At 39.8% G+C, this 11614-nt stretch overlaps 1 protein-coding gene across 21 annotated transcripts in view; it reads right to left on the minus strand.

Annotated features, from left to right (window-relative positions):
- FANCC (FA complementation group C) overlaps positions 1-8452 on the minus strand; it is a 101793-nt gene extending 93341 nt beyond the window's left edge. For 3 of the 21 annotated variants that reach the window (XM_068928121.1, XM_068928127.1, XM_068928126.1), the window contains exon 1: positions 8320-8434. The gene's annotated coding sequence lies outside the window, so the exon portion shown is untranslated. Of the gene's footprint in view, positions 1-8114; positions 8135-8319 lie in introns of those variants that run through there. The other 18 variants (XM_068928132.1, XM_068928145.1, XM_068928149.1 and 15 more) reach the window with 13 other exon arrangements.
- Between the last annotated feature and the right edge of the window lie 3162 nt (positions 8453-11614).

The following is an 11614-nucleotide window of genomic DNA, read 5'->3' on the forward strand; positions in this document are numbered from 1 at the left end:
AATATTCTTTATTAGCCTTCCTTTTGGAAATCCTGATAACAGTAACCATTTCACACAAAAATTGTTTTTAAAACTTTCTGATCCTAATGGCAGGCTTGTCTTGCAACAGGGGATCTCACCTCTGATAGACACGTTTGCAAAGCCTGTGAATAAAACCTTCAAGGAAAGAGGCAGAAATAATAACCCAGCACATCTCCCTAATTCTTATCTTTTGCCCAAGGGAACAGTAAAAGACGCAGAAGACATTTAGAAATGATAATCTCACAGATGTTATTAGTTACCTTTCCATCATGAATCCTAACAGGTCAACAAAGCAATTAATTATCATTTCCAGAGGCAAAAGAGGTGACTGCTAGCCCACAAAACAGACTACTTAGTCTTAAGGCACAAAATGATTACAAAGTCTGATCATAAGCCATTGGAAGCCACTCCTGAAAGCAATGCAGCAATTGAGTCTTTTGACACAGGATTCTTAATGAGTATAAAATAAATAGGTTTCATTTAACAGGACAGACAGACAATAAGGCAAAGTACCTTTACATCTCTGTACACAATTCAGCAAAACACCATACAGTATAAGGTCCTAAAATAGAAGAATTCCAACTTCAGAACTAGCTAAAGCAAACCCAGCAAGGCCCACATAAAGCTGTCCGTACTATTACATGAGGAATCAGCTGCCTGTACAAAATCGAAATTTGTTTCAAGGCAAGAGAGCAAATTGCAGATTTCACTAGTGCACATTGATGTAAACCAGATCAACATGGCCTGCCAAAACAGAAGCCAAACTTGAAAAAAACAGGGGACTTCTGGCTCCCCATTTAACTACTTGCTTCTTCTTTCCTAGCTGCATTGCTAATCTCTCATCAGAACCAGCAACCTACCAAGATTTCCAAAGGTAACAACAACTTATGATATATAACAGAATATAGCAGAAGCTAGAAGTGACATGCAGGACATGATGAACAGAAGCACAAACAGGTACACGCCTCACAGTCTTCTGGAAACAGTGGGGAAAAAAAAAATCTCCTCTCAACAAATTTCCCCTGAAAGGCAGAAACTTACATACTTCTCACACAGTCTAAACTTAAAACTTTCCAAGATATTTTGGTAACGCTCAGGTCACTTTAATGTGACAACCTTTTCTATTGCTTGAGGGATGAAGATTTTTTTGTATGGGTCTAATGAAGATGAATGCTAAAATATTCTCAGATTTGTTTTGCTGGACAGAGCCTTTTCACTGAACCTAATTCCTTCCCAACTGGCTTCTGGGGCAACAGCTGCTATTAAGGCCACACAAAGAGAAATGCAGCTAGGAAGAAAATGTGAACAAAAATTAAACGCAGCTCTGGAAAGAGGAATAAGGTCTGCTTCAGCCTATAAACTGCAGGAGACTGAATTGCCTCTGAAGAGTATCTGTGAACATAAAAATAATTTATTTTTATAGCATTTTGCAAAAAGCCCAATCACCGTTAACACCCGTTTGGCTAGTAATATCACAGATCAATTGAGAATGGACGTCCAATATCAGTATTTTACATGCCAATATCAGTATTTTGTAGGCTACACAATTTAGACCTTCTTTGGCAGGCTAGAATATAAGGAACAAAATTCTGAATCTGTTGAAATCAGCAGCAAAATTGTTATTAGTCTCCATGAAGCCTAAATTTCACACAAGGCATTCAGAACATTGGGAACCTTATCCACACAAGAGCCCACAAAGTTGGCAACATTAGCAAAGTCAGATCAGTATTAGTAACAATGAGAAATTCTTGTTAGATTAAATGTATTGTTTGTATCACCTGCCAGAATTCAGTCTGCCAGCTAATGCTTCATTCAGTATCTCATGGGTCATCCAATACAAACTGTGACTATTAAGTTTTCATCACCCTCTCCTGGCAAACAGCACCTTCTCATATACTCTTATTTGAGACAATGCAAAGATATGAATGAACTATACTTAGATACAAAGTCATTTTTAACACCAAATACAAATTGTGCTTCCTCCATTACACTTTAACATGTGCTTGTCACTGCCTCCAGCTTAAATCCACAGTTGTAAATTCTGATTGTAACTTCACATTCCTAAAAGGTTTTCTTCACCCTCTTCTTTATAGAAAAAACAATTCTTCGGAGAAAACAAAACAAGCAAACACAAAACAAATAAACAAAAAAACTCTGATCTGAACAAACACAATATCAACCAACTTGACTTCCCCTGCCATTGAACCTCCTACCCAATTAACTTTTGTTTATATATTGCTTGAGTGGCATACAAAGAAATAATTTCCTTTAAATTTCATTCCTCTGCAAAAACCTTAGCCTGAGATAGTTTCAAAGTTTCACCATGAAATATATAGCTTTTCTCTCTTTCCAGAGTTACAAGACTTTGAGCTAGCAGCAAGGGGGCTCTGTATACATATTAATCCTTGGCACTTCCTTGCCTTTTAGTTTTCACTTTTGAGTTCTCCAATTAACAAAAATGCAGTAATTCCCTAGTTTCCAAGCATAAGTAGAAGAGAAGGACACACACGAAACTGTACACAGTGAGTATAACATTATTTCTCTGTTCAGAATAGTCAGGTATAACCTGAAATGGAACAAAAATGAAAAAAAGTATATGTCTTTGCACTAGTAGGTCAAGGAAAACCATTCACTTCTACCTATACATATTAAAATTAATAGGAAATGTAAATAAATAAATAAAGAACCTGCCAGAACATTATCTTCCTCCAGTTGGGCTAAGCAGTAAGTTCTAAAAAAACTAAGCAGCAAAGTTCTAAAAATATTCAGTTTGTTTTACGTTAAATAACAAATACACAGAACAAACACCTTTTTTAAAAAAAACTCTTCAGATAGAGAAAAATGACTATGGCTTTTCTTTTTTTTTAAATTCAGTTCTGAGTTAACACTAAAGGGCTTCATATTCTTAACAATCACCCTTTTTAATTGTCATGCAACTTTGCTAAATCCAAGCTTAAATCTTGACTTATACTAATGCAAGACAGAGAAGGAAGATATATGGTCCGAACTCTTCAATATAAGTACTTGAACATCGGTTAAAATACTGCTTCTTATATGGATATCCAGAGTTATCCATACAGTGTACAGAACTGTCTAGCTTATACTAAATGAATTCCTTTTCTCCAAAATATTTCTGGATTTTTTTTTCTTTTAAGAACCTCTAAACCTACTATACTAATGACACATGTACCTTTCACTGCAATTTTTTTCAGCTCTCCAAACTGAAAGTGTTTTTAAATACGTATTTTAAATGTAAGGAAACAAACACCCAAAATGACCTAACCAGGTTCACTCAGGAAACAAATAGCAGAAAGTGAAATAAGACACAGGTCTTGTATGTTCTAGCCCATTAGACAACACTCCTTCTCAAGGATTTGCTCAAAGATAATCTATTATTCAGACCAAGATCCTCAAGCACAATACAAGGATACATGCCATGGTGAAGAAAAAGATGCTGACCACACAGCAAACATGGAGAGTGTTTTCTTTCCAGGTTTTATATACTTAACTACTTTTATATGAGTTCTAATGGCAGCACAGTTAGCATAGGTAAACATGCAATATATTTAAACTAGTGTCAGCTGAGTCTACTGAATTTCTGTGAAAAGGATCCACATAGTCCATATACAACAGTAGCAGCTTTGCAAATGAAAGAATGGATTTCCCTTTTGTAAAACCTTTCTAAGGAGTCTTACACTTTTCTCCCCTCTCTCTCTGACTGCCAGCACCCACATACATCCACAGAATGAAATCTGAATAAAGATGTATTTATGGCACCACGTCCACCTGACATAAACAGAAAAACGTATTCTAAAGAAGAATTAAATAACTTCATGACATCTACACCTTTTTGTAGTACACTATTTTAACACACACATGCCCAGACACTTGTCCCTTGAGTCCATTGGCAAGGTTTCATGCTCTTTACAGGCATTAAATTAGCCCATTCATTCTTTGCAAATAAGAAGAGATAAGTTTCCTCAGAAACATGCAGGGAAAAAGCTTTCACTGATTCACTCAGTTAAACTGATACTGCAGCAACAATTAGCTGTGTGGGCATTTAGACTGGAGACATAGCCAATGACATTCAAAGCAATGAGGCCTTTTACTTGGGGAACTTCCAGTCAATTATTCCTGCATGTTCTACGCCCGTGTACCTTTTAAATGTGATAGTACTGGATCCTGTGAGTTGGTGGTAAGATTTCTGTCTCACATGTTAATGAAAAACTCACAATTTAACAATCAATGCCACTGTTGGTTTAAAGCTAAAGCTATAGATTCTGGTATTCTAATGGAGTTCCTCATGAATTCAGGTCAGTTGATGATAGACGAGAACTTTTCATGCACAGCATAGGAAAAAAGTATTAACTAGTGGTATGTCTCTTGGCGTAGTTTTCTTGGACACTCACATATGTCAATTTAGTTGTATATTATGATACTTTTATTACAGTCACTGTTTGGAATATTTCAGTACTGTCACATAGTTAATCTAGATTTATAAAATAAACATGTCTAGTGAATCTACTAGTATGGAGGAAGGACAGCCCTGAAGTTTGGCTCCAGAGTCAGAGGTCTAGGCATTTGATTCCCACTTCTGACACGTCTCATATGAGACACTGAAGAAGTCATTTCATTCTCCAAGGCCTGGTCTGCTTCACTTCTGCAGGAGCCTGATTAGTATTGCCCTAATTTTAAACTTTAATATTAATCTACCTTTCCACATATTTTTAATCAAAATAAAAGTACACATCTGGTAAAAGTCAGATTTGCTCCGTTTGCAAGTAAAAACAATTTATTCCTCTCAAAGAGTCACTTGTGCTACAGTAGCCTAGTGGACTTCATTTCCTCAGATCATCATAACTAATGCTGTGCAGATTACATTCAAGCAAGTCGAACATCTTCAGGTTTTGCTCCCAGTAATATCTGTACAATTTATGACTAACAGATTTGTGCAAGTACAACTTCAGGCATTATTTATCTGTAGAATTTCTATTAAATTTGAAACAGCACCGAAAAAAAATGAAGACGTTTTATGTCAGAGCCCTGAAATCACATGCAAGGCTAACAGTTAAAAATAATAACAGAAACTTCTTGCAAATATAGAAAATTTGACATAAGTCCATCCTTTACTATTACATATGCTTTTGCAATATCTGCAAAATTATTGGTCCTCCTTAAAGAGAAAATACTCAGCATATTCTGTGTTCCTGTAACTTAAAAAGCAGATAAACTATTTACCCTTAAAATGGTCTGAGAAGTTGGTGGGATGTGCCACCAAGTTTCAAGATGGAGGAATTTTTAGCCAAAGATATTTTAGGAATTTTTATCCTTCTATCTAAAGATGCATGAAAGAAAATGCATATTTTTAATGAACACATTATCCTTGTCTTCACTTCTGCAATATTAATAATAATGACAGTCATTTAGGATAACATTAACTGTAAAAATAGGCCTGGGAATACCCTCTTTGGTTAGAGTTAAATTGTTTAATTTGAGATTTTGCATGATTCATTACAGCTGTTCTACTGTTCATATATGTAATGAGATCTTTATGGCCTGGTTGGTATTCTTTTACACATTTTTTAGATCAGGTTGGTACAAAACATATTGTACTGATCAACTAAAATTTGATTGATAAGTCTAAGACTGAAGATTTTTATTTGGAGTTAGTCTCACACAATATATGCATCTCCCTGAAAACGTCAAAAACAATTTCACACATGTCAAAGGACTACAAAATGTTCTAAAAGACTGTTTCAGGAAATCATTGTTAGAGCTACATAACAGATCTCCCATCTTTTAAAATGGGTCTCTTGTCAAAAATATCACCTTCACAATTGTAGGTCAGTATACTACAATACACCACTCAGGGAAAAAGAAAGAAAGGAAATTATGGTTTAAGAGAGTACAGAGTGTACAAAGGTGATAAAATAAAAAGAAGGTGTTCCATTAACAGGAGGAATACTCTGTCTAGTACCTACAAATGGATACCCTTTGTGGTCTGAACTCTCCAGAACACTGCTCTCAAAAATGCCATCTCTTACTGGTGTCCCTTCCAATGCTTCCACCCAACAGAGACAGGGTGCTGTGGTTAACGTAGCGTGCGCTTCAGTCAGCTGGCCTACGTGCTTGTATGGACTAGCTGGATGACCACTGCCAAAGAGAATGTGGAACAGAGTTCCACCCAACTTCCTTCCAACAGCAGCACAGACTTCAGCCTGTCTGTTTGACCCAGCATCTATTTTTTAGTATATATAGGAATGCAGCTGTCTTTAACACCTCTAAACCTGCTTTCATGCTTGGTTAAAATAGGGTTCAACAGAGTCTATGCTTAGAAGCCAAGGCCAGAAAGCTGGCGCAATCACAAAGGTCAGATTTCCTTGGGAAACTGGAATAAAAGGCACAGAAATGGTGATCAAAACCATGCATATAAGTCAAAAGATAAACTATCTTCAGTGTTTGCTCCTTACCCATACCAAACCATTGCTATATTCTCTAAAGACATGTCTCTAGCGAAGAAGTGTGGTAGAATTTATATTCTCTTCACAAACCAATCACTACAGGACAAAGACTGTAAACATGCAGCAGGTCTGTTTCCATCCAAAAGATGGCAGTGGTGAACAAACATCCACACAAGAGGAAGAGACAGTACAACAGGGAAGGAGAAAAATGATAACCAAGTAGAACGTAAAGAGAGAGCTTTCCAGCAATCCAAAAATTAAATGGACAAAAGGTTTTCCTAGCCCCATCAGTAGCTCATATATATAAATAGTTCAGATTTTACTTGAAATGTCATTATGGTGATGAATTCTATGACATAATGTTTCAACCTTGGGCAGAGAAGGGAAGATGAACAAAAATACTGCACATCATCAGTGTAAAAGAAAATAAATTGAATGCTGTTCGGTGTAATGGCGACACACAGCAAAGCTTTCCATTTACAGAAAAGATTCAAGGATTCTGAGTTGAAAAGATACTTCAAACCATCGTAATCACGTAACAGGAGAGAAATTTCCAAAGTCAAGATTCTCCTAGTTTTCAAAAGCCTGTCATACTGTAATGTTACGTCCCACAAATTTTACCTAAAGCGGGATTCATCACTGTGATATAGCACAATAACTGTTGTGCTATCTTAGTTATTCGTCCACATGAAAAACGGCAATTATTTCATTGCTACACACTTTGGAAAAATCTCTGAGAAGACTGGAAGGAAATGGATTCATTATCTACATTTATGAATCAAAACCTCAAACAAAAATGGCACTTCTGCCAGCACTTATGAGGAATTAGTCTTCTCTATTCCTTTAACTTAAAGGAAAGACCAGCTACACTATCCTTAACAGCATACTGTAAGAGTACACTATACTGGAGTTCCTCCACTGGAACAGATGTCTACAAGTGTCAGATTGCATAATACAGAAGTTGGCACATCTGCTAAATCAGAAACAAAGCTGTAAACTACTTGCTTCCTCTGTCCATAAAGCATTTAGTAAAGTATCTACATACTACAGTTGCAGCAGCCAGCATTGACCAAATATTAACTGCCAACTGGAAAGTGAATTTGTAAACACATGACCCCACACACTTCCTTCATTACAAGTCATTTCCACCTTTGACAGCCAACAGCCTAAGTGGCATTCTCATTAAAAAGGTGAACGATGATGTGGCGGAGCGTAGCTCAGCTAGCTTCTCTCAGGTTTAAGACGACGATGAAGCACACTGGCAGCCAAGCACGAAGTCCCTAACAGCGACAAATGCCAAAAGGGAGATACCAGCAGCTGGGCAAGCACTTGGTACACAGCTGACGTGATGCACAACCAAGTACACCGCCGCTTGAACTCCGATTAATTAGCCTTCCCCCGGTAAAGCAGACAGCTCTCGTCACCGGCCTTCCGGGCCTGGCAGCGCTCACTTGGGCCCCACAGCGAGGAGCGCAGAGCCACCCCCCCAACCCCGCGGCGGGACCACGCATGCGCAGACCCTCCTGCCCTCGCCACCTCCCAGTCCCCGCGGCGCCAGAGACCACCGACGCCGGACCGGCCGTGGCGGCGGCGGCGGCCAGGCCAGAAATGCCTCCCCCCCTTGCTCCCCACCGCCTCAGCCGGATGTCAGTGGGCAGCTCCCCCCCCCGGCCGCCGCAGCTGACTCAGTCGTCACCGCCGAGCCCCCTGCTGCGCAAGCAGTCGGGAGGGGGCACCCCCCGTCCCCGTCCCCGTCCCCGTCCCCGCCGCCGGCCGCCGCCCGTAACGGCTGGGCGCGCGCGCGCGCGCGCGTGCGGGCCCCTCCCCCGCGGCTCACCCCGCGGCCGAGCTCGCGCCGCCGGTTTGGAATTTTCGCGCGCTCCGTCTCCGCGCCCGCCGGCGCCCGCCCTATCCCTGGGCGGCGCGCGCGCGTGCGCGGAGAGGCGGGCTGCCGCCGCCCGGGCGCGCGGGGGCGGGGCGTTGAGGCGAGCGGTTGGGCGGGCCGGAGGGGTGCGCCCCCGCCGCGGAGGGAGGGGGGGGCCTGTGGCGGCACGTCTGTTGTGGGCCGCCTCCCCTCGGCCCCCGGCTGCACCTTTGAAGCAGGCACGAATCAGCCGCCGAGCTAATTCGCCTCCGCTTCATTAACCGTCAGCCCTTCACGTTTGCAGCCAGCTCAACGGCGGGCTCCGCCACACGCGCTTTTCCCTTCGCCTTTTCCTACCGGACCTTAGCTGGACCTCGGCCTAAGCTGCGGCTCTAACAAAGGCCTCGTCAGTCTTCACAGCCCGTTGGCTCGAAGTGCTCTTAATGACTGGAAACCAAGCCAGTGCTACTTACGTTTCAAATAAATATGCCGCGCGAAACGGTTAGGTCGAGTACTCGTTTTCTGAATTTCAATGGAAATAACGTAAGTTTTGATCCTATGTGTACAATTAAGGGAGCAAGCAATTCCAGAGGAGAATCAAAGCAACAGGGACATTTGACAGACGTCTGATGAATGTGATTAGTCTGTTAGGGATTGTTCAGTGTTATACCTAAGAAAGTTTTAATCCAGTTTCCAAAGGTCAGGTGAGTACGTCTTCCTGTGAGAAATCCTTCTGGGTTCTGACCATGAAGGAATAAAGTTGTTAGGGTTTGCCTCTCAATCAGTCTCAGCCTAAGTGCAAAACCTATTGAGCGTTTGCTTGCTTTTGTCAACAGCAGCAGGCCTTTCCACCAAGATGCCATAAATGCAGACAGTATGGCTACATAAGTATAGCAGATGAGAAATTTTGCTTCAAATAAGCTTACAGTTTAAAAATACATTTGATTTTTGTGACTGAAATTTGCGCTATTTCTAAAGTCAGAAGTGTGCAATTTGGTGAAATTTACTTGCCCTCAATCTGTTAAAAAGCCCCTGATTAGTAAATAAACTGAAGACTCATGTGCTGTCACTTTAGCACTGTTGAGTACTGTAGTTCTTCAGGAAAATCCTGCTGCTGAACATACTGGCGCTATGTGATTTGAATATTCAGTGCAGCTCTGTTCATCACTCCATGTCCCATTTATACACTTATTTATTTGTTCAGGTCCTTCCCATATTCATCCTTGTAGTTTTGCCACTCATGTTTTGTTGTCTTGTTTTGTTTTGTTTTTTTGCTTCTACATTAACTGTCTCCAAGCAAGAGTTTTTGGGAAATTGCTACAGTATTTCTCTCTCTTTTTTTGAGAAGATATCAGGAGCCCCTAAAATGGTTTGTTTTTTCCCTAACATCTCCCTCCTCCCAGATATTAATGCTTCTACTGTTCTGTCTTTGTTTCTTCCTTGAAAGAGCCATGGATAGTGAGCTACTGACTGTAATTCTGCCTAGAGAAAAAAACAGCAAATTACGTGAAAGCACTAAGTCACTAGACGAACATTTTCTCTTATCTTCCCTCTAGCTTGGAATGTAATTTTCCAATGGATTTAAAATAAAATCCCACTGACAACAATAATCTGAATTAACAGCCTAATTTATAGTAGATGTTCAAGAAGATTTGTCCTGTGTGTAAACATAGGACTACAGCTGGTATAGAGCTAAGTTATTTTTTTTTCTTGACAATTTACCCAGTCCAGCTGATATCCAAGTTCCTTACTCTGGTTCATGATTCATAATCTTCTATTCAGATTCTGTGCAGTGTCACCTTTTTCGATCACCAGTGCTTTAAATTTTCTAAAATGAGACACCATCCTCTTCAGTACAAAGGCAAATTCACCCTGCCCTGTGTAGTATCTCCTTGTCTGAATACTTCTTAAATTACTTTCTTTTCATTTCATCTTCTTATCAAAGAAGCAACACCTGATGCATTAAAAGAGAAGTTTTAAAGTACTTTTGGGAAAAAGCAATTGCTCATCAGGCAGTCCACCAGCACAAACTGGCTGGGGTGCTTCACGCATATCCAGCACATCTGCAGAACAGGACACAGAGCTTTGGGTGTAACAACGCCCATATTCGTGCTGTGAGTCCAGTTCATAACTCATGCAAGTCTTTAATCATTCCACTCCTTCCCTTTCTTGTCAAATGAAAGCACAGGAGAATTTTTATTTATTTTCTGCCATCAATTGCGCTAACACTTCCTGAGATGTCAACGTTATTAATTATTACAGTGCTGAAACGTACAACTGTTCTGGTACAGTGCAAGAAGCTGGAGTGGAAGAAGCTTGGTAACATCCTTTTTCATAGTTCTGACTTAATATATTCTATTGTTGTCCAATGTCTATTTCTATCCTGTACTCACAAAGGAGTAAAAAGCTGCCTTTGTTAATCAGCTTAATGTTTATACCATCAGCAGAGCGATTCTCTTCTAGCTATGCAAGAATCCACATCCCAGTTCTCATGCACACCCAGACATATGGGCCAAGATTATTATAATATTCCAGAAGCTGTAAAAAATACATCAAGAGAAAAAAAACAGCATGTAAGAAAGTTATGGGAAAGGGTGTAGTAGATAGATGTATAAAAATAGATAATTTTTTATTTATAAAAATAAACAAAAGAGCAAAGATTAAAGCAAAAGACTAATCTGCACAAACTCCACTGGTGGAAAAAATACCCAGTAGGGTTGCCTTTGAAACGATCCTCATTTTAAGTAGTTATACCATATAAATGGCAGTGATATGAATAACGAGTTAGGTAGGACACATCAAATGAATGACAGTACAAGTGTTCTATTATTTCAGATATTCTGTTTGCAGTATGCCACCCTCCTACATTTAATAAATGAAAAACGTTTCAGTATTAAAAAATATTATTGGGACTATTTCATAGCCTTGATCTGTAATAGCAGGTACTTACTACATATCGAGCTAATTTGACTGCCTAATGTCAATGAGAGAATTACTAATTATAAACTTTCTGAACTTCTGGAAATTATTTGAAACTGTTAAAAAATCACTAAAAATAGTACTGCTGTAGATAAGAATGCCATGACTTCAAAATCTGAATATTTAGGCAAGGATCTTCCAAATATTAGAGAACTGCTGACTGTTCCTTTAGAACTGTAGCCGTCTCCTCTTTCCTGGTGTATGTTGCAAAAGCCCCTCATTAACGTTTGCACCTTGAGGCGATATCCCGGTTACTACACTTTGGTGCAGGGCGAAATATAACCATTTG

This window comes from Struthio camelus, chromosome Z (genome assembly GCF_040807025.1).
Source record: "Struthio camelus isolate bStrCam1 chromosome Z, bStrCam1.hap1, whole genome shotgun sequence".
In the NCBI taxonomy this organism is placed as follows: domain Eukaryota; kingdom Metazoa; phylum Chordata; class Aves; order Struthioniformes; family Struthionidae; genus Struthio; species Struthio camelus.